The 24,389-nt window shown below is 35.0% G+C and overlaps 1 protein-coding gene across 4 annotated transcripts in view; it reads left to right on the forward strand.

Annotated features, from left to right (window-relative positions):
- The window catches only part of SNTG1 (syntrophin gamma 1), an 890,620-nt gene that overhangs the window by 253,162 nt on the left and 613,069 nt on the right, over window positions 1-24,389 (forward strand). For 3 of the 4 annotated variants that reach the window (XM_032841184.1, XM_032841181.1, XM_032841185.1), the window contains one exon: window positions 16,464-16,538. The exons of the other annotated variant lie outside the window; for it this stretch is intronic. The gene's annotated coding sequence lies outside the window, so the exon portion shown is untranslated. The remainder of the gene's footprint in view (window positions 1-16,463; window positions 16,539-24,389) is intronic. 4 annotated transcript variants of the gene reach the window in all.

The following is a 24,389-nucleotide window of genomic DNA, read 5'->3' on the forward strand; positions in this document are numbered from 1 at the left end:
TCATGGTGAATTCATGGTAAATGAAATCTAAACAAAATAATACAGTATGTTATTAAATTTCCTTGAATAACAAAATGTGTAGTTTGTACTTCCTGAATAGTAATGTCTATGAAATTTTCATTAGTAACAAACAGGTGTCATTTGTAATTACTCTGTAATATATTTTATGCATTTTGAAGTTGACATCACATTTACATGTACATTAGCTTATTATGATACTTCCAAGAAGCTCTTACAGAATTACAGGCTAGCTAGTGTATTTCTTCTGGAGTGTACAACTTGAATATGAGTCATGGACTGGAGAGAACTTTCTGTGAGGTTTTGGAAAACAAATGGGAACAGACCCATTTGCTTCCTGGCAGAAGGATATGAGGCTAAAGGGCACAGAGAAAGGAGAGTCCAGGCAGATGCAACTACCAATGGAAAGTAACACTGGTGCAGAAAGAGGAATTCACATTTAGAGAATGACAATTACTATGGAATAGTAAAACTGAGGAGAAGATGAGATTGTAAAGTCAAGGCTTACAAACATTATTAAGGACAGTGAATATTACTGTAAATGATATTGTGTCCAGAAGACAGGGAGATCCATGAAAGGGCTAGAAGCTGAGGACCTGCATGATTATACATTTGCATTTTTAAAGGATTATATATTTGTAATTTAGAAAAAATAACTTAGGGGTGCCTGGGTGGCTCAGTGGGTTAAAGTCTCTGCCTTCGGCTCAGGTCATGATCCCGGCATCCTGGGAGCAAGCCCCGCATCAGGCTCTCTGCTCAGCGGGGAGCCTGCTTCCCCCTCTCTCTCTGCCTGCCTCTCTGCCTACTTGTGATCTCTCTCTCTGTCAAATAAATAAATAAAATTAAAAAAAAATAACTTAAGCATAGGGGAACAGGATAAGTGAGGAGTTTTTATGTGGGACACCATGTGATCAGTATGTTTATGGAAATCTAAGCATGGAATGATAACAGAATAAACCCAAGTAGAAGCCAAGGAATGTGGAAAGACTTAGAGGGTATGTAAGTTTAAGAAACAATTAGGAGGATATTTTGAAAGCACTTAATGGCCCACTGAATGTGGAGGATGGAAGTGAAGGAAGAAATCAGTTCAGTTTTTTGTCTTAGAAGATGTCTACCATTGATGGAGACAGGTTCTATGGAAAGATGAGTGTGTTTGGGGTGGAAGAAGGCTAACTTCCAATTTCAACATGTTGATTTTGAAGATTACATAGAGGAAACCTATGGCAGGATGTTGTGTATGTTTGAATTCAGGAAAAACTCTGGCCTAGAGTATAAATCAGTGATTGATTCTTGACTGGATATGGTAAAGTATGGTCTAGACTTGAAAGTACTGGTATAGTGAGGAAAGAGTTCCCAAGAGGAAAAGTGTAGAATGATCTGGGGTGAGGAGGAAATGACTAGCTTTGTAAGGTGCAGAAGATAAGACCCTAAATTACATCAATAAGTAATATTTTTTTCAAAAACATGGTTCATTTTTCATTGTGCATTGATAAAGGATATAACCTTAGTTAGAAATTCAGGCCTCTGTATTCTGGCCTCAACTGCTTTATAAGAATGAAGTAAAGAGGATGAACTCAGGGAAGGAGGAGACAGAATGAAGGAGAAGAGTAACAAGGAGAAAAAAATGTTAACTTTGTTGAATTCAGTGAGATGTGGAAATTACAGACTAGAAAGTTCGAGACCTTGACTCGGCTACCACTCACTGAGGAGGACAAAAGAAGTTATTGAGGGAAATACATTAGATGAGAGTATCATCACCCTGGCTCTTGTCAGGGCAGTTTTGTGAACAACCTTTGGGTAAGAAAGCAGCGTAACAAAGCCAGAAGGAATATGAAACAGCACCAAGAGCTGACCCTGAAGTCAACTGGTTATTAAGAACTATGCAATAGATAATAGGACTTTATCTTCCATTATGGTACCTGTCCTCAGAAGTCTAAAGCTCAATTTTACCTAGAGAGCTAGGATACATCCGCGTACTAAGGCATATACTTAAAATGCGGTCATAAAATAAAAATTACCAGGAAATTACCTTCTCCTTTTCATATATAAGCTTAAAATTGTTAAGGAGAATAAAATATTACTCTGCTGCTATTCAGATACTTTACCGTGGTTGACATGACATGATGAACAATTAATGAAGAACTTTGCACATGAACATGTTCTGTTCCAGTATCAAATTCTGAAAAGGATTACTTTTTACTAGAGAATACATAATTCTCAAATGACAAGCATGGATAGTAGATGACACAGCAAATCCCATTAACTGGTACTTGTTAGATTAAAGCCATAACTATGAGACATTCTCTCCAAAATGGTATTTTAGTTATGAAAAGTCAAAAGATATTTAAAAGCAGATAGGTTTTTAAGTAAACTACAAATAGATACATTTTTAATCACTAGGGGATTTTTGGTTGCAATTCTTTTCGGTGCATTTAATATATCATATATATAAATTTCATTTTTTTAAAGATTTTATTTATTTATTTGGCAGACAGAGATCACAAGTAGGCAGAGAAGCAGGCAGAGAGAGAGAGGAGGAAGCAGGCTCCCTGCATAGCAGAGAGTCCGATGTGGGGCTTGATCCCAAGACCCTGGCATCATGACCTGAGCCGAAGGCAGAGGCTTTAACCCACTGAGCCACCCAGGAGCCATATAAATTTCATTTTTAAATTCATTTTCTGTGTTCTCCCTCTGCAGTGTTCACAGACCCTAGAACAGTACTGGGTTCTTAGTAGTCACTCAGATATTTGGTGATGTATAAATAGAAATAGTCTCATGAAATATATAACTTCATACCAGCAGTTGGAAATAGTGTGTTTGGCCATCTTAAAAAGTATGGCTATATGTGAGAGGATAAACTTTGTTCTTGTGAATATTTCTCTGGCATTCTGGTCAAAAGATGGAGTCATTCCTTATTTACAAGTTTTTAAATTTGCCTTTAGCTTATTTCATGTGTGTCATGAATTAAGAAAATAACCATAGGAACTAAGGTCCCTATGAAACCTTAGGAAATCTATTGAATTACTCTAGGAATATAGGACCTAACGATAGGAAAAATCCATAGGAACTAAGCTATTTTTACTCCCTAAGGGGGAAAAAAAAAAAATTCCCTCATTTTTAAGAAATGCTTGAACTTTGAGTCAGGTGTTTTTAATCTTTAGAATAGGATAGAGAGTTGCATTCTGCATTGATGAACTTCACAAAAATAGCTTTGTTTACTGAAAGAAGTACAAATGGCCTAATGCTGCTCTATTTCGTTAAGTGAAATCAATTTAATGTAAAATTAGTCTCCATTCACAACCAGGGATTCCCATTCATTTTGCTCTAGCAAATTCTTTACTTGGAAAAATAAACATTCTACATCACAGTGCAGTCAGCGATAGGAATGAAACGTTAGCAAACTGATGTATGTATATATTGAAAACATTTTGTAGGCTAGTCATTTATTCAAAGCGAAAACCAAAAAAAGAATGCTAGTCAAAATACACCCCAAAGTCTTTCTCTGCTGTATCACTGGTGTTTTTCTCTGTCTTATCCTTGTACTCATCTCTAGATAGAGTCTCTTAAACTGGAAAGTGTACAATTGACTTATTATTGGTTAATTTAACTAAGTGAAATAATTAAACTCATATGACAGTTTTCATGCCCAGCCTGGCACACCTGTCCAGCTTGTGCTGGCTTATTATCTTCCTAAGTCCCTAAGCCTGGACTGTCACCCATTTAATTAAGTCCTCTTTGAATGACTTTTGTCAATAGTTACAGAACTAACTCTTGCTATGCAGGTGCTGTGCATGTTTGTTATATTTACATCTAAATATTTCTTTCGCCTTGGGATTATCCTAAATAGCATTGCATTTTTAAATTTGGTTTCTGCTTGTCTGAGGTTAGTATATAGAAATGAAGTTTAATTTCGTATTTTGACCTTGTATCCTGTAACTTCACTAATTATTAGTAATAGATTTTTTGATAAATTATTAGGGATTTCCTGCACAGACAATTATGTAGCCTGCAAATAGAGTTTTCTTCCTCTCCAATCTTTAGACTGGTTAGAATTTAAACTACCATGCTGGGAAAAAAAAAAAAAAAAAAGAAGAAGAAGAAGAAGAAGAAGGATAAAAGCAAGCAAGCAAGCAAGCTATGTTTAATGGAGTTGTGACAACAGGCGTTACTGTCTTTTCAGTATTAGAGGAAATATTGTTTCTTCATTAAGTCTGATGTTAACTGTGGTTTTGGGGTTTTGCTATTTAAAAAAAAAGATTTTTATTTTATGTATGTATGTATGTATGTATGTATATGTATTTTGAGACCAGAGAATGTGTGAGAGAGAGCATGAGCCAGGGAGGAGCAGAGGGAAAAGCTGAATCCTGGCTAAGCAGGGAGCCTCACAGGGGGACTTTATCCCAGCACCCAGGGATCATCACCTAAGCCAAAGTCAGACACTTAATTGACTGAGTCACCCAGGTGCCCCGGGTTTTGTTATTGTTGTTGTTGTTATGAGTCTTTTTATTTGTTTTTGTAGAGTGTCTATTGAAATTTTACCAAATTATTCTTCACCTATTGATGTGATTATGTGATTTTCCCTCTTTAACCTGTGGAGATGATGGATAACACCCACTGACTTTCAAATATTGAATCAGCCTTGTATGCCTGGAATCAAACTCACTTGGACTTGGTGGGTCATATAATTATTTTTGTTTATTGTTTGATTTGATTTTCTAATTTATTTTTGAGGGGTTTTTGTTTGTTTTTGTTTTTTTTACTTTTAAGTGTGTAAGAGATACAGTGTTCTCTAGTATTCTTTTTTTTGTATGTGTTGTACTTGTCTGGTTTGGGCATCAGTTAATCCTAGATTCATAAAATGAGTTGAAAAATGCTCCCTTCCTCTTGTAGTTTTAGGAAAAGTTTATATAAAATGGTTTAAATTCCTCTTTGAATATTTGGAAAAACTGTCCAGTAACCATCTCAGGATAGAGATTACTTTTCAGAAGATTTTAATTACAAATATAAATTATTTAACCATATTAGACCATTTGGTTTATCTTTTCTTTTTGTGGTTGTTCGCAAAAGTTCAGTTGGTTGTTGTCTCAAGAAATTAATCCATTTCTTCGTGAATTCAAAGTGGAAAGTTTTTCATATTATTCCCTTATGATCCTTTTAATGACTGCAGGGGATTTTTTTTTTAATTCTCTATTTTATTCCATACATTTGAGATGTGTGCTTTCAGATGTTTTTATCTTTATCACTCTTGCTAAAGACTTAACATTATTGTTTATTTTTTTCTAAAAACCAGATTTTACCTTGCTAACTTTTGCTAAAGTTACTGTTTTAAATTTCATTGACCGGCATTCTATGCTTTACCTTTTTTTTTGCTTACTTTAGATTTATTTTGCTCCTTTTCTAGTTTGAGGTAGGAACTTAGATTATCGATTTGAGATATCCAGTCTTTCCTGATATAAGCATCTAGTGCTATAAATTTCACTCAGAACTGTTTTGTGTGTATGCAATAACTTTTGATGTTATATTTTCATTTTCATTCAGTTTAGTGTATTTTTTTCATTTCCTTTGGGACTTTTTCTTAGAACCATGGAATGTTTATAATTTTTTTAAAATTTCTACATCTTTGAAGATTTTTCTCTTGTCATTAAATTTGTTAATGTTTGTTTTATAATCCAGAATATGATCTATCTTGATGGATTGTTCCACAGACACATGAAAAGACCTAATTTTGCTAGGTAGAATGCTCTATAAAATCCATCATCTATTGATGGATCCTTAGACATCCAACTGTTTTAGCTATTCTGAATAATACTGCTATGATCTTGGGTATACAAATATATTTTTGAGATTATTTTTTTCCATTTATTTGGGTATATCCCTAGAAGTGAATTGTTGGGTCATTTGGTAATTCTGTCTTCAATTATTTGAAGAATCTCCATACTGTCTTCCATAGCAGCTCTACCATTTTACATTCATACCAACAATGTACAGATATTCAAATTGCTCCACATCCTCACCAACAACTGTTATTTTCTGTTTTATTTTTTATTATTTTTTCTTTAATACCAGTCATCCTAACAAGTGTGAGGTTGTATCTCATTGTAGTTTTGATTTCCCTAGTTAGTGATGTTGAGTATCTTTCCATGGGTTTATTGTTCATTTGTGTATCTTCTTTGAAGAAATGGGTTTTCAGTCTTTTGCCCATTTTTAAATCAGTTTGTTTATTTGTTGTTTTAGTTCTCTGTGTATACTGGATATTAATCCCTTATTGGAAACATGATTTACGAGTACTTTCTCTCATTCTCTGGATAACCCTTTTACTCTTTGATATTGTCCTTTGGTGAACAAAGTATTTAATTTTAATGAAGTCTAATTTGCCCATTTTGTTTCTTTGCTAAATATGCATTTGGGGTCATATCCAAGAAATCATTGCAAAATCCAGAGTTATAAAGCTTTTGCCTTATGTTTTGTTCTCTCTGTTTTGTTAAATTCTGTTAACTTTAAATAACTTTAAATAACTTTTGTTATTTCTCTATTATGTTTTGTTATACTTTGAGGACTTACATTGGGGTCTTTGATCTCTTTTGAGATGTTTGTTTATGGTATTAAGAGAGGATCCAATTTCATTTTTTTTGCATGTGAATATCCAGCTTTTTCAATACATTTGTTGTCAAGACTGTTTCCCCATTGAATAATCTTGCCACTTTGTCAAAAATCATTTGACCATACATGTGAAGCTTTTTTTTTTTTTTTATTTTTAAAGCTGATCATATTCAATTCCATTGGTCTACGGGTCTACCGGCCTTTCTGCCAGTACCACACAGATTCTTTTGATTGCCAAAGTTTTGTAGTTAAGTTTTGAAACCAGGACATTTGTGAGTTTTTCGGCTTTGTTCTTTTTTTTTCAAAATTTTTTCACTATTTCAGATAGTCTGTGATCTCTGTATCTGTGAGCTTGGCTACATATATATTTTAGATTCCAGGTAGGAGGGATCTTAAAGTATCTCTTTCTTTGTCGACTAACTTTACTTTGCATAATGCCTTCAGGGTCCATCTATATTATCACAAATGGCAATATATCATTCTTTCTTTATGGCCAAATAGTATTCCACTGTGTATATGTACCATATCTTTTTTATCCATTTATCCATCAATGGATACTTAGGTTGTACCCAATCTTGGATATTATAAATAATGCTACAAAGAAAATGTAGCTGCATATTTTTTCAGTTTATTATTTTCATTTTCTTTGCATAAATAACCCAAGGTATATTGCTGGATTATATGGTAGTTCTATTTTTAATTTTTTGAGGAAACTCTGTATTTTCCTTAGTGGCTGCACCAATTTACATTCCCACTCCCATGCAACACATTATAGGAGTTCTCCTTTGTCCATATCCTTGCCAGCACTTGCTATTTTTTGTCTTTTTGATTCTAGCCATGGTAACAGATATGAGATGTTATCTCATTGTGGTTTTGATTTTCATTTCCCTAATGAATAATGAGGTTAACTATCATTCCATGTACCTTTTGGCTGTCTATATGTCTTTTTTGGAAAATGTCTGTTAAGGTCCTCTGCCCATTTTAATTTTTTTTTTTTTTTTTGTTATTGAGTTGTGTAAGTTCTTTATATATTTTGGATACTAGACCCTTACCAGAAACCTGATTTGCAAAAATTTTCTCCCATTCAGTAGGTTGCCTTTTCATTTTCTTGATCATTTCCTTTGCTGTGGAGAAGCTTTTTGGATTGATTTGGCCTCAGTTGTTTGTTTCTTTTGTTGTTTTTGATTTTAGTGTCAGATTAAAAAATCATCATCAACATCTATGTCAAAGAGCTTACTGATTATGTTTTCTTCTAGAAATTTTATAGTTACAGGTCTTATGTTCAAGTCTTTAATCCTTTTTGAGTTAATTTTTGTGCATGGTGTAAAAGAGTGGTTCATTTCATTAATTTGCATGTGACTGTTTAATATTCCCAACATCATTTATCGAAGATACTGTACCTTTCCTATTAAATATTCTTGGCTTCTTTGTCATAAATTTGTTGACTGTATATATGTGGATTTATTTCTGGATTTTTTATTCTGTTCCATTGATCTCTCTTTATGCCAATACCATACTGTTTTTAATTACTGTAGCTTTGCGTAATTTGAAATCAGGGAATGTGATGGCTTTATGTTTTGTATTTCCTAGTGATTTGGTCTTAAGTTTTTGTTTCTAGGAATTTGTCCATTTCATCTGAATTATTTCATTTTCTGACATATAATTGTTCATAGTACTCTCTTGAAATATTTTTTAGTTTTATTGATTTGGCAATAATATCTCCACTTTCTGATTTTATTAATTTGGGTCTTCTTTCTTTCTTTCCTTCTTTCTTTCTTTCTTTCTTTCTTTCTTTCTTTCTTTCTTTCTTTCTTTCTTTCTTTCTTTCTTTCTTTTCTTTTTGTTTTCCTAGTCTATGTGACTAAAATTTTGTCAATTACTTTAATCCTTTCAAGGAATTTTTGGTTTCACTGATTTTCTCTACTGTTTTTCCTAATATCTATTTTTTTTTAAAGATTTTATTTATTTTAGAGAAAGAGTGTGTGTGCAAGTGGTGGGAGGGACAGAGGGAGAGAGAGAATCACAAGTGGATTCACCACTGAACATGAAGGCTTGACACAGTACTAAGTATCACGATCCTGAGATAATGACCTGCGCTGAAATCAAGAGTCAGCACTTAACCAGTTGAACCATGCAGGCACCCATCTAATATATATTTTGATTGTTTTGTGTATAATCTTATTATTTCCTTACTTCTTCTAGCTTTGGGCTTAGTTTGTCATTCTCCCTCCATTTCCTTAACTTGTCAAGTTAGGCTGTTGATTTGAGACCATTCTTCTTTTTCATGTAAGCATTTGCATCTATTGAGTTCCTCCTTAGCATTAAATTTCCTGGTCAGAGAAGATACTTTGTATGATATCTATCTTTTCCAAATCTACTGAGACATACTTTGTGGCCCACCATATGGCCTATCCTGGAAGATTCCCCACGTGCACTTGAGAGAATTCACGTGCCGTTGTTGTTTCAGTAGAGTGTCTTGCATATGTCTCTTAGGTTTACTTAGTTACTACATTTAACTTGGCTCTGTCTGTACATTTTGAGTCTGGTTATCTATCCATTATTCATAGTAGAGTACTGAAGTCTCCAACTATTATTGTAGACCCATGTACTCCCTTCTGTCAGTTTTTGCTTTATATATTTTGATTGTTACTAGATGCACAAATGTTTATAATTATTTTATCTTCTTGATATATTATACCTTTTATTAATATACAATATGATCCTTTGTCTCATAAACTTTTTTGATTTAAAGTCTATTTTATTTGATAATTGTGTAGTCACCATTGCACTCTTTTGGCTACTATTTGCATGGAGTAATTTTTTCCATTCTTATACTTTCAATTTCTTTGTGTCTTTGGTCCAGGATGAATATCCAATAGATAACACTTAGTTGAATTATAAGTTTTTATCCATTCTGCCAATCTCTGTCTTTTGATTTGATAGTTAAATCCATTTACATTTGAATAAGGAATTTATTTCTGTCATTTTTCTATTTGTTATCTATATCTTAAAGGTTTTTGTCCTTTATTTCCTACATTATTTCTTTTCTGTTTAGTTGATACTTTGTAGGGAAATGTTTAAATTCTTATTTCCTTTTATGTATATTCTGTAGCTAATTTATTCATAGTTACCATGGGGATCATATCTGACATTCTAAATTTATAACACCCTAATTTGAATTTATATTAACCTAACTTCAATAACATACAAAAACTCTGCTCCTTTACACATCTACCTGTATTGTTTTTGGATGTTGATGTCACAAAATTACATATTTATACATTCTATGCCCCCCCAAACATAAACTAGTAATTCTTTTAAATGCATTAGTTTCTTATATTAGGTAGAAAACAAAACATGGAGTTATAAACCAATGTTAAAACAATGCTAGCTTTTAGACTAGTAATTTTTTAAAAATATATTAGTCTTTAAAATCATGTAGAAAAAAATGTAGCATTATAATGTACTTACAGTAATACTAACTTTTTTAAATTGCCAATGTATTGCCTTTCTTGAGAATTGTTTTTATAACTACAAATTACATTCTAATGTTCTTTTGTTTCATCCAGCAGGATTCCCTTGAGCATTATTGAAGAGCAGTTCTAATTGTAATGAACTCCCTCAGCTTTTATTTTAGAAGAATGTTTTAATTTCCCCCACACTGTTGAAGGGCAGTTTTGCCAGATACAGGAATCTTGGTTGACAGCTCTTTTGTTTTGTTTTTGTTTTTGTTTTTCCAGTTAGTACTTTGAATATATTTCCTACTGTTTTCTGGCCTTTGAAGTTTCTGATGAGAAATCTGCTAATAATCTAATTGAGAATCAATTGTATATTGTGTGCCAATTTTCTTTCTTTGATTTTTATTAATTTAACTAAAATGTGTCTTGCTGTGGGTCTCTTTGAGTTCTTTTTGTTTGGAGTTCATTGAAATTTTTGGATGGGTGTGTTAATGTTCATGAAATTTAAGACATTTCAGCAATATTTCTTCAAATGTTCTCTTTATCCCTTTCTCTGTCTTTGCCATTTGAAACTTCTATTGCATGCATGCTTGTTTTCTAGGTGATGTCCCATTAGCCCCTTAAACTCCGTTTACTTTTCTTCAACCTTCTTTTTTTTCCTTTCCAAACCTCAGATTCAATAATTTCCATTGCTTTATCTACAAGATTCTGAGGTTTTTTGTTTTTTGTTTTGGCGTAGTCAAACCTGCTTGTAAATTTATTTATACTTTTCACTTCCAGGTCTTTTTTTTGTTGTTGTTTCTTTTTAGGCTTTCTTATTATTAATATCTTCATTTTGTTTACACATAAACTTCCTGACTTCATTTTCTTCTTTAGTTCTTTGAATATCTCCAAATCAGTTATTTTAAGGTCTTTATCTAGTAGATCTGTCAGTAGGTCATTTTTCAGAAACCGTTTCAATGATTATTTTTTCTCTTTGAAAGGGCCAGACTTTCCAGTTTCTTTGTATACTTTGTGATTGAGTATGTATGTTTGTATGTGCATGTGCATGTTGTCAAACTGGATATTTGATTCTAATAATATAATACTTGAAATCATATTGTCCTTCCCTGACTTTTCAATTCTTAAAACAATTTTTGCTTTAGTTTTTTTGTTGTTTTGTTTTGTTTACTTTTATAGGCAGTTGCTGTGCCAAGTATTTGTCTCAGATGTAAACTTAAGTTCTTCTCAGGCTTATTCTGAATCTTTGCCCTTTTCCTGGACATGTACAGCTGCTTTCTGTCACTGTATATACACTTGCTTGTACATGTCCAGGCCTTCAAAGTCTGACTCCCAAAAGAGAAAAAGAAAAAATGAATGCGGTGGTAAAGAGCACACAGTCCCCTCATAAGTCACTTCCACTAGAGGGGAAGGGAATTACCATTCTGGGGGGAGATATAACAACAGTGGCCTCTTATCTCACTGTCTGCACCTCTGTGATCATAAGACGCAATCAGTGATCAGAACATAAATCCCCAGTACTTGGAGGACGGGGTCATTTTTGCTCACTCTGGCTCCAGAAATCTATGTACAGGCTGCTCTAGGAACATGTGCACAGCTGCCTGACATTGGGCTGGAAGTGAAAGATACACAGCTGCTACTGTACTAAGAGCTCAAATTAACTACATTCCATTGTCCAAGTCTTCCCCTGAAGTTTCAGGCCTTCAAATAAAGTCCCAAACTCCCAAATTTCGTTAGACATATTCTGACAGTGCGATTGGTGTTCAGGTGAGGAGAGAGATTCCCTGCGCTTTCTATTCTGCCGTCTGCCCAGGATCCTCTCCTTTTCCTTGCTTTTTCGAAAAGTATGTATGGTTGAACAATCTGGCATTTAATTTTCTTCCGTTGTACCTTTATAAAAATTATGTTACAATACACATCATTTTCAGATACTTAAATGTTCTTCATTTAACACTTTAGTTCAAGGACTTTTGTGACACTCTGTTAACAGATGAAATAGCAGACGTCTCTTAGACGTTCATTTCATTCTTTGAAGGACTAGCAAATTGCTTTCCAAATTGTTGCATTAATTCCAAGGGACAGAGATGCATTTCTGTGGCTGCGATGAAGGACGTTGACTATGCCTTTGGATTTTTGCCATAATTGTGTATAGGTTTATTTTGTCATGACAGTGATGGAAACAAAGGACAGGAAGACACCCGATAATCCACAGACTAATGCTATTGTAGACGTCTACAAAGGATGTTCTCTGAAGACAATAAGAAAATGCATATATAATCATTGCTTAAGCAATTCAATGTAAATGAGTTACAGAAAATGAGATTCGTGAAGGTATCTGTTAAACGTACAATTATGTGCATTTTTTTTTCTTTTCTGTGGTCATATTCCTTAGTGTTTGGTGCGTAACACACTTTCCAAAATTTTAGTAAGTTGAAAAAATAAGTAGTTACTATTGCTTATGTGACTATGGGTCAGCTAAGAATCTCTAGCTTTGGCTCTTGCATGTTCCTCTGGTTGACTGTGAGTCAGATAAGCACTTTTGGTCTCTTCTCAAGTGTCCAGGGCCTCACATGGGACAATTAGTCTCTCTATGTGAACTCTCCTCATTCAGCAGGCTCTTTCTAGGGTTGTTCTTTCCACTGGAAAAGTTCTGAGAGAAAGTGGAAATATGCAAAGCTTCTTGAGCCCTGGTTCCAGTACTAGCATATGTTTCCTTTTGTGGAAACTACTGATCAAGCCCAGCACAGATAGAAGTGGTAAGAAACTAGTCACTCTCACTGGGAGACGTTGTGGGCCAATTGCAAGGGATCAGAGTACAGGGAAGAGTTAAGAATTATGACTCTTTTTACAATCTCTGTCACGGTTTTGAAAGATTGATTTTTCCCTGTCTCTATTATCCTAAACGGATTGATAAATCAGCTCATTGCCTTAGCACAATAATCTCATAAAATGTATTTTAAAATGCAAGTCAAGAAAACATCACTGAGTCCACTGATTATGTTTTTGTAAATATTATGAAAATAATTAATTAAAATTTATTTTGCCATTCTTGAAAACCCTAAATTCCCATTAATAATATTCCTACACTCTGTAGTGTGGAATGCTTGCTACTAGCCTGCAACTTGAACATATATCCTGACCCCTATGATTATAGCACACTGTACTATGCATGTTCTTAACTACTGCTGGCAAGCTTAATTTGAGGTTGTCATTCTATTACAACATGCTTTATGTTGTAACAAAAGACTCATGTTTGGAGGACACAAAATGTCTTTTCTTAGCTATAACAGGGTTCTGGAGTAAGGAAAGCTTACGGCAGTTCTACTGACAGAATTTGATTTTTTTTGTTGTTTTGTTCTGTTTTGTTTTTTCTCTTTGTAACATCAAAGTTGATAGAATTTTTCAAATAGTGACAAACATTCCATTTTAAAAGCTCTGGCTTGTGAAGTTCTTATTGTTCATAAAATTTTAAAAAGTTGTTTTGAAAACTTATCAAAATTTACTCGTCAGTTTAATAATGATGCTTTGTCTTACAAGTGTATGAAGAAACCCTATGTTGAAACCCAAGTAGAATTTGGATAATGATGTGCCTCATTAAATAATGATTGTTTAAAATGTCTATATAGATGAATAATGTTCCAAAATACTGTAGATTTCATCTATTTAATTTTCTTTTTTTAACTTTTCAACACTTGTGAATTTGTTTTCTTCAATGGTATTTGTAGTACAGTGTTTTCAGTGCATAACAATTTATGAAAATCCAGTATAGGGCATACAGGCAATATGATTAAATCTGTATTAAATGACATACCTTGAATAACTGAAGTAAGAATGTTTTTAAAGTCGTAAGTATTCTCTTACATTTCTCATTTTAAAAAGTTTCTATTAAATTCCTAAAACAAAAATTGAGTTGGATTTCTGGTTCTAAAGAAACTGGAGTAGGGGAAGTTTTATCTATTTCTTGTACTTAAGTACAGCTTAAGATCCTAGACATCCTATGTAAAACATGTGTACTATGACCTGGAAGGCAGAGATAGAAAGACAGACCAGTCAGTCAACTTAGAACCTGAGGAAAGACATGGTACCAAGGTCTCCAGAATTTCTTTTTTGTCTTGTTATTTCCCAGGTGGCAGAAACTCTGAATCCCTCATTTCTTGGATTTTCTTAAGCAATAAATTATTCTACTTAAACTTCTTTAAGTATTGACTTATTAGCATTAGCAAATTCAGAGTTTTTTTGGTTACTTGATTATTGTTTTGGATTTAGTTTTTATTTGGCTTCTTTGTTTCACTCATGATGTTACATTAAAATCTCTGTGGAGCCCCCAACTGCTGCTTAAAAGTAAACATCATTGGGTGGTTGTGGAATTAAAAATGGTGAGTATGTGAACAAATGACATAAACTGAGACGTCTAGCCATTGGGTTTCTTTTCCCTTTTTCACTTGTCCTTGCTACTGCTTGCCCCTGGGGATGTAAGAATGGTTGCTTATGGCAGTGTAGTGCTAATACCTGTTCCCATCTATAATTATAGAAACCAGGTGTGGAGCTGCCTGAGTGATGGCAGCATATTTTTCTCTAAGAAATGTTCCTACTCTTACATCTCAATAGGGACCTGTGGAACATGTTTTATTTGTTTGTTTTTAATTGGAGAGATTTGATGTATATTTATTATTTCTGAACTAAAACCTGTGGAATTCATCTATAGGGAAAGAGAAATGCAGAAAATGGGATAGGGTTAAGTAATTAGTTCATGGAAAACAAAGAAACTATAAAGGCTTAAATTGTATGTACCTTGAGATACTGTGTGGAGAATTGTACTGCAATTGATATTATTCTCACTTAATATATAATTCTGAATCATGAGATTTATGAATTAAAAAAATAACCCTAGTCATAGGCAGGGTTTCCCAAGGCTGCAATCATGTATCAGCTGGGGTATGTTCTGTTCCTAAGCTCAGGGTCTTTTTCCAAATCCATATAAGTAATTGGCAGAATCCAGTTTTTTGTATTTGTAGGAATAATTTCCTTATTTTTATGTTGCATCAGCTGGTGGCTTCTCTGACCTCCTACAGGCAGCCTTCTGAAGATCTTAGGTATATGTTCTTCCATATACCTAAGGATAAGGTATAGGCATAAGGGTTAGGGTTCCCCTAACAAGACAGCTTACTTCTTCAAAGGAGGAAAATCTTTCCCAGTTTGAGTCTCTGACCCTTTGTAAGACTCCCTTCCTTTGGCCAACTCTGGCTACCCCAAGATAATTTCCCTCAAATTGGTTGACTCAAAATTAACTGATTTGGAAATTATGGCTACCAAATCCCTTTGCATTTGTCCTCTAATGGAAACCCATCACAGAAGTGAGGTCACAAGCTCAACCCACAATCACAAGATCATGGGGAAGGGATCATACAGAGTGTATACTAAGGCATGGGAATCTAGGATCCAGTCCAGAATTATTCCTACCATAGTCCAGAAGCTTATATTTTGGTTTTGAGTTCTCAACATGGTTAAGGTTCAGATTTCTCTATGGAGTTTTTAAAAAAAGTCATATATTAATATTCATAGGCCTCTGTATAAATCTGATTTGGATATATCTGTTGAATCAGATACATTATCTTTAACAAGCTATGCAAACAATTTCTATGCAGCCAGCTGTATGCCTCTGGAACTTCTCCCAATAACCACTGCTCTATTAAATATAACATTTCACCTGCCTATCATTTTAATAAAGTGTTAGAGCATTTTGAAAACTACGATTGAGTTCATGGGAGGACAAATAACATAAATGGGATCATTAAAAATGAAGTGTAAAGGCAGAAACGTCATTCTAGCCTTTGGAAATTGCAATCTGTTGCCAGGCCTTGATGTGTAGAGGCTATCCCCCCTCTCCCTCAGTATAAAACTGAGTTAATAGCTATGTCTCATTAAAAATAATGGCATCAAATCAATAGACTATTCCTCACAAGGAGTGCTTTTAAATAATATTAATAATTTAAACTTGGACTCTAATTCTAAAGGCTTTGGTATTGGCAGCTTATATCTAAATGCTGACTACTGGCAGATAAGTTTTGGGAAGATTACCAAATATGCTTTTGTACTTTTTTTTTTTTTTTTATAAGCCAATTTCCCCAAAATGTGTTCTGCAGAACTCAATCTTATGACAGTAGCCATTTGGGAAATACCATCATGTTATTTTTCCCCTTGGTGAATCACAAGGTTTTGAGTTACTCCTAGAAATTCACAAAGAAATGTGTTGAAAATGTGTATGATATAAACATAAATGGGATGCATGTCTTCCTTATGGATAGAGTGAATAAATTTCAGTGTATAGATTTTATCGCTTCTATTTTGAATGCTCATAGGACTTTTACTTTTGCTTTTTGCATCTAGACTATTCCCCAGAATGTTGAGATTGCCAGAGAAGTGACCTCTGAAAAAGGAAAATATTGCTCTACCTAAATTCAAGTAAGACCATTACTTTTCAAAAAGTCATTGTGAGTAAATTAATGAAAAAAATTCATTTTTCTACATTTCTATTACAAGTTGTTTTCTTCAATATTAGGCTTTATGAAGCCACTTTCCTCTAGAACAATATCATTTTTTTTTTTTTTAATTTCCTGGTGTGGGAAGGGGAGCAACACTCTGAACACAGGTCAAGATTCAGTAGTTAAACTACATTTGGACATATCCTTCCACCATATTTACTTAAACAACCGTAGTAAATGTATGTTGTTCCTTTAATGAGCATCATTCAGAGGAAAAAACAATATAAATTAGGTTTTCTAAAGCTTACTTTTTTAGGTGAGGGGTCCATGACTCCTGATCAGGATGAGAGCTGGTGTCACATACTTTTGTGAACTCTGCAGTCCCAGAGAAAGGATAGATATGTGAACCATACAAGGGAGGGTGGGGCTTGGCTAAATGTTCTAAAATGTTTCACAGCACTAGGGCCTAGAGAACTATCACATTCTCTGCTGTTTCGTCAGAACAAAGGGTGAGAAAGGGTAGTGAAAATTAGTAAAGTAAATCACATTGCCTTCAGAAAGGGAGCTTGAATCAGTATAGGCAAAGCAGGTGGAAGATGAGACTAGGTCTCTGACTTTGGCGCTAGGACAAATATTACATTTAGAAGGATTCACACTCTATTTGCTTGGAAGAGCAGAACCTGGTCACTAAAGTTTAGGACTGAAGTAACTCATTTTATTTTCCTAATAAATCTTCACAGCATTTTTGAGTTCTAATTTCCTGTCATGCAAGGACTTATATTATGGTCTTAGTGAGAATCATGAAACTCATTGTCATCTATTATGTTTAAAGGAACTTTAACACTTAAAAGTGTGTTGTGCATATATTGTTGCATTAAATTATATCTAAATGTAATGTTAAAATGCCAGGAATTCTTGAGTATATACCTGTGCATTATGAAAATCATAGAGTTCTAGGACTAAATGCATCCACACAGATAACCTAGTAGAGGATTTCCCGGACTGGGTTCTCGAGGAGTATGGCAAAGTTCAGAGTCACTTAGGATGATAAACAACTAGATCTAAAGTTGTTCTGGTTACTCAATATCTAAATTCTTTAATAATAAATATTTAGAATGGAACCCATGTAATGTTATATTACTCATAGTAGCACTCAGATAGAGATGGATTGCTAATACATTCACTCTTCTTTCCTCACTGAATCCTGATCCCTAACCACCTGAATGCAGGTAGTTTTTGGCTTCATGTTAAAACACAGATCATTCTTGGGGGCCTGGGTGGCTCAGTGGGTTTAAAAGCCTCTGCCTTCGACTCAGATCATGATCCCAGGACCCTGAGATCGCCCACATCAGGCTCTCTGCTCAGCAGGGATCCTGCTTCCCCCTTCCTCCCCGCCGCCCTCATCTCTGCCTACTTGTGATCTCTGTCAAATAAATAAATAAAATCTTTAAAAAAAAACCCACAAATCATTCTCATCATTTGAATACACTTAGAAAATTCTAAAGCACAGTTTCCAAGGAATCAAAAGGAACACATCCCAGTGCATCAGAAAATTGTATCCAAGGTTTTCCACTGATTTTTCATCACTATACTGTTTTCATAGTTGGACCTGTCCAAAACAATATCAGAGAGAAGCCCAAAAGACAAAAGAGAGGGGAAATAAAAAAAGAAATTATTGAAACAGGAATGGGTGTTGTAGATCCTTGGTTTCTCAACCTCTGCCTTTCCTTACCTCTGAATCCATTCCTCATTCCCCTAAACCCTACAAACCTGACAGACATTACTGTTTCCTGTGATTTTTTGGCTTCCCAGTCCTTTGTTTTGAAGCCCATGTAGAAGCATTAACTTAAACAGAGATAGAGAGTGAAACATAGAAGTGAGAATTCCCAGAATTACACTGTGTTAGCCAGAAATGGAAAAGTGATTACTGTGCAAGAGAGATCATTCATTACTAACTTAGGTTTCCCAGTGTCAGGTGTTGCCGTCTGTGCTTTCACTTCACCATCGTGCAAAGCTAAGTCTACATGATTTCAAAGTATCATACACTGTCAATGCTGTTTGAAACCCAGAAAGGTACATATAAATGAAAGCAGGGAGAAAGGCAGTCATAAGAAGAGTAATGGAAATTCATTTGAGGGTGGCTATTCTCATCCTTAAAACACCCCACAAAGAATAGTGAATATTTTATTTAAAAAATATCTCCAGATGCATTTCAAACATCTCTCTATTGTCTTTGGTATATATCTTTGACTCCCATATTTGTTTTAGTTTAACATACTTTATTGATAAGCAACATGTCTGAATTGATAATGCTTTTTTTTGGATAATGCTTTTTTTTTTGAAGATTTTTTAAAATTTATTTGACAGAAAAAGAGAGAAAGAGAGAGTTACCATGAGTGGGGGGAGTGGCAGGCAGAGGGAGAAGCACACTCCCACTGAGCAGGGAGCCAGATGTGAGGCCTTGATCCCAAGACCCCAGGATCAAGACTTGAGCTGAAGGCAAATGCCCAACAGACTGAGCCCCACCAGGTGCCCCTGAATTGATACTCTTTTGAGACAGGTTGAGTAAAGAAGAGAAGTACTAGACATGGTCTAATAACACATAGCCTACCCACACTGCCTATATTCTGATACTTGGTGCATACGAAATATGTCAGAACATGTCTCAACATATACTGTACTGCTTTCCTTTTCCTTACAGTTTCTGACCTGACCTGTAGAATTTTACTTGTGCTTCCAGTGTTTTACTCATGCTTATATTTGTACAAATTTAAAGGTAAACTGGCTTCATGTTCGAATGGAAAATAGCCCCATGAGCAGGAGCAAACTAGATGTCCGCCGGGTGAGCAGGTATCCCAGCCTGCTCACCTGTCCCTACTTTCTGCTGACTGCCATCTTTACTTGGCTAAAGGGATTTTCCTGGGTTTTTTCTATTGCCAGAACAAGATTACTGTAATATAAATACTTAATATTTGGATGTGTAGAGTTTTTTCTATTACTGCTTCTCTATGCTTTGAGGATATTTGCGGCATCTGACATTGTACTTAGATTGGTCTTCCTGTGGTCTGTCCCCTAGTGTTACCACAGCATCTGCTAGGGGGTGCAACTTCTGTAGACCCATTTGCCACCAGGATTGTTATTCAGATCCCCAGTCCTTTCAGGCGTGCTTGTGAGTTTAGTCATTGGCTTCAATGGTGAAACATATCTATTTTTGGTTTTGCTAGCTCTCTTTGTCCTGGGTAAAGCGACACAATTATCAAACACAAAGAAGCTTAGCCTTGAGCACAAAACTAGCTTTACATTCTAGGCAACTTTCTTAATGTTTTCTGACTGAGCTTCACTCCCCATCTACCTTGTTTAGAGGAATATGACTGAGTAAGTTGCCTGTGGGGGTTGCAGCTCCTGGTCGAGATACAAACACCGGTACAAAGAGCAATACTGTTCCCTGCTGACTTGTGTTTTAGTTTTTGCTTATTGTCTGTTTCCATGAGAGTTTGAGGAGAAAACTATAGTTACTCTTTGTGACCCCAGGAGGTACCATCATGCCAAGGTGTATAGGGTCCCAATAAATATTTCAAAAAAAGTAATAGAGTGATGAAAATATTTTTGGAGCTGTAGTCTGTGCATTTAATTTATTCATTTTAGAGAGAGTGTATATGAAAGTGCGGGGAGGAGCAGGGGGAGAGAGAAAAAATCTTAAGCAGACTCCCTGTTGAGCACAAAGCCCACTGTGGGACTCTATCTCATGACCCTGAGATCATGACCTGTGCTAAAAATCAGGTGTTGGCCATTTGACTCATTGAGCCACCCAGGTGTCCCTGCATTCTATGCATTGTAGACATTCTCTCATGGTTGAAAAAAGAATGGCTAAATTAAAAATATATTACATATATAAAATTAATATAAAATAATATATATGTATATATATGTATGTGTATATACACACATACATATATTTATGTATATAAATATATAAATACACACACACACACACACACACACACACATATTACTCTGATTCCTCTCCTTTCTATTTCCTAGTCAGTGTGTGTAAATTTCTGGTAGCTCTTGGTATTGCTTTCTATCATGGGCAGATTAATGTAGGTTGCTTTAATCTTGATAATTCCATTCCGTCTCCCTCTATTCTGGAGTATTCTCAGTGAAGAGAAGCAAGGATAATTCTGGCTGGATGAAGACTATTGGCAGCCTCTCAAGATTCAAAGTATATTCTCATGTCTGTGTCTGGCTGTGAAGAAGATTCACAAACTCTTCAGGTTACCATCAGATACTTTGGTGATAAAGAAAACAACAAAAGTTCTAAAGAAATCTCATAAATATTATCCCTTTAAATGTTAGGCATTGTATCAAAGCTACAGAGCAGAACTGGAGAAATGCTGGAGCTTGGCAACTAAAATGACGCTCAGATACAGGTTGTGCCCAGCAGAAGTACAAGGGATAATAGGTTCACTAGGCAAACATGGATCAATGAAATGAGATCAGGGATGACTTTGTGGGAGGGAGAAGTGTGTACTCAGAGAAGGCCTTGCACACAGAAAAGCCTTACTTTTGATCCGATTTACATTAAGTTCTCAAGATCTATAGGTTTTTTTCAAAAACACAGTGTCATGTACCTATTGTTAGAGTATCATACAGAGGAGTTTCACAACCCAACAGTATTCCCTGTGCTTGGCCTGTTTAGCCCTCCTCCTTTCCTTCTGAACTCCTAGAAATGATTTGTTCTGTTTTAAATTGTCTCTAGAATTTTGCCTTTTCCCAGACGTCATGTAACAGGAATCATACAGTGTGTAGCCTTTTCAGCCTGGCTTCTTTCACTTAACAATATTCATTTAAGAGTCTGTGTGTGTGTGTGTGTGTGTGACTTCCTTGGAACTTTCTTTTTATCTGAATAGTATGTCATTCTATAGAGGTCCCACAGTTTGTTTATTCATTTACCTACTTAAGGAAATTATGAAAAAATCCTCTATAAACCTTCCTGTGGAGGTTTAACATGTTCTTGAATCAGTTAGCTGAGTATCTAGTAATGCAACTGCTGTTTCATATGGTAAGACTACAGATAGTCTTGTAAAAACCTATAAAACTCTTACCATTTAGCATTCCTACCAGCAATGGAGAGCTCCTGTTGCTCCACATCCTTCCCAGCAAATGATATTATGAGTTTTAAAATTTCTTTTTTTTTTAATTTTTATAGTATCTTTTTAAAAATGAGGAACCAAGGCATTAATTTAAAAATATACTCTTATAGTAAGTAGACACACCTTTTTCCCAAAACAACAGTTTATTAACACAATATCCAGCAAATATACATCATGAATGTATTTGGTGGGAGACATACACATTAAAGAATTAATAACAAAAACATAGTACTTACAAATTCAAAATGAATTAAAGATCTAAATGTGAGACTTGAAATCATAAAAATCCTAGAGGAGTAACAGGCAGTAACCTCTTTGGCATTAGCTGGAGCAACTTCTTTCTAGGTATGTCTCTTGAGGCAAGGGAAACAAAAGCAAAAATAAACCATTGGGACCTCATTAAATTAAAAAGGTTCTGCACAGTGAAGGCAGCAGTCAACAAAAGTAAAAGGCAACTAATAGAATGGGAGAAGATATTTGGGAATGACATACCTGATAAAGGGTTAATATCCAAAATATATAAAGAACTTATAAAGCTCAACACTCAAAACACATGAAATGATGTTCAACATCGCTGATCTTTAGGGAAATACAAATCAAAATTAAAATGAGATATTTCGTCACATCTGTCAGAGTGGCTAAAATCAACAACACAAAAAACAATAGGTGTTGGCAAGGATGTGAAGAAGGGGGAACTCTCTGACACTGTTCCTGGAAATGCAAACTGGTGCAGCCACTCTGGAAAACAGTATGGAGGGTCCTCAAAAAGTTGAAAATAAAAGTACTCTATCACCTAGCAATTGTACTACCAGGTATTTACCCAAAGAATACAAAAATACTAATTCAAACGGATACACCAATGTTTATAGCAGCATTATCTATAATAGCCAAAGTACGAAAACACCCCAAGTGTCCATCCACTGACAAATAGATAAAGATGAAATCATATACATATATACATACAATGGCACATAGCCATAAAAGAGAATGGAATCCTGCTATTTGCAATGACATGGCTGGGGCTAGAGAGTATTATGCTAAAGGAAATAAGTTAGAGAAAGAGAAGTACTGTGTAATTTCACTCATATGTGTAAGTTAAACAAATGAATAAAGGGAAAATAAAAAGAGAAGTGGAGGCAAACCAAGAAACAGACTCTTAATGATAGAGAGCAAACTGAGGGTTACCAGAGGGATGGGTTAAATAGGATTAAGGAGCACACTTGTGATGAGCAGTGGGTGTTGTATGCAACTGTTGAATTACTAAATTGTACACTAAAAACTAATATTACATTGTGTGTTAACTAACTGGAGTGTATATAAAAACTTAAAAAAAGAGGGGCGTCTGGGTGGCTCAGTGGGTTAAGCCGCTGCCTTCAGCTCAGATCACGATCTCAGGGTCCTGGGATTGAGCCCCGCATCGGGCTCTCTGCTCAGCAGGGAGCCTGCTTCTTCCTCTCTCTCTGCCTGCCTCTCTGCCTGCTTGTGATCTCTCTCTGTCAAATAAATAAATAAAATCTTAAAAAAAAAAAAAACTTAAAAAAAGAAACTAAAAAATAATAAATCTATGTTTCTCAAACATAAAAAAAAAAAAAGTAGCTGGAAGTTCTATGAAGGAAAGGCTAAGTAGCTAGGGGAGAAACCAAAGATTTCTTCTTTCCCTTCCCCTTGCCTCTCCTCCCCCTGTTTTCCTCCTCCTTCTCCCTCTCCGTCTCCAGCCCCCACTCAGAACCGTAAGGCTATTTTAGGGAGTTGCCTAACATTTAAGTATTGAAATGAACAAATTTGGAAAAGGCAATTAGAAACAACACAAATTAATGCATGAACGAACAGATACAATATGAAGCGTCTTTATCAAATCAGTATATATACCTAGTCAGTTCTTAGTCTAACAACTTCCTCCACCTCTCAGAGAAATTAGTCATATAATGAATCGGACATTTCTTACTCCTGAATATCAGTTATTTGTAACATTTGCAACCAGCCATTCTTCCTGTATTTTCACCCATTTTCTGATGATTATTTCTATTCTTCCTATCTTGATCTATTTTTGCTTTATTCTTAAATCTCATTTTTCTTCAGTGCTGTTAACTCTGTATGTACTAATTCTTTACAGGAATGGCCTTTATTCTAGTAAAAGCCTTCTCATCATATAAGAACCAGACACAGTTCCCATCACCTTCCTCAAATTTTGCAGGAGGCCCAATCCTAATTAATTATTTTTTTCCTATACATACATGAAGACATTTTAGATTATTTTTTGCCTGTTTCCCCTACCAAATTGTGAAGTCCCAAAGAGAAAAGATTGGATTTACTTTATAACTAATACTTGTTCAATCCTGTTCATTTCATCCAGCCTGTCAGAACCAGGATTCTCCAGTCTCTGTTGGTGGAAACTGCCCTGGGCATGATTTCCAATTAACTAACTCTGGCTCAGATTCCATGTCCCTATACATCTTCCAGTCTCCAAACTCATTTTTCTGTACCTTGCACCCCTCAAATACTGAATCTGGCTGTTTGGACTTGATCTTTGTATTTGATTTTCCTAATAGACTTTAACATAAATGTGACCCTTGGTTCTGTTAATTATCTTGATGTAATTCCAGCATTCTTGCCTTTGCACAAACTAAAGCTCCAGGAACAACCATTTGGCTAGCAGTTTCATTGTTCCACCTCCATAA

This window comes from Lontra canadensis, unplaced genomic scaffold (assembly GCF_010015895.1).
Source record: "Lontra canadensis isolate GAN:19392208 unplaced genomic scaffold, GSC_riverotter_1.0 scaffold121, whole genome shotgun sequence".
Taxonomy (NCBI): domain Eukaryota; kingdom Metazoa; phylum Chordata; class Mammalia; order Carnivora; family Mustelidae; genus Lontra; species Lontra canadensis.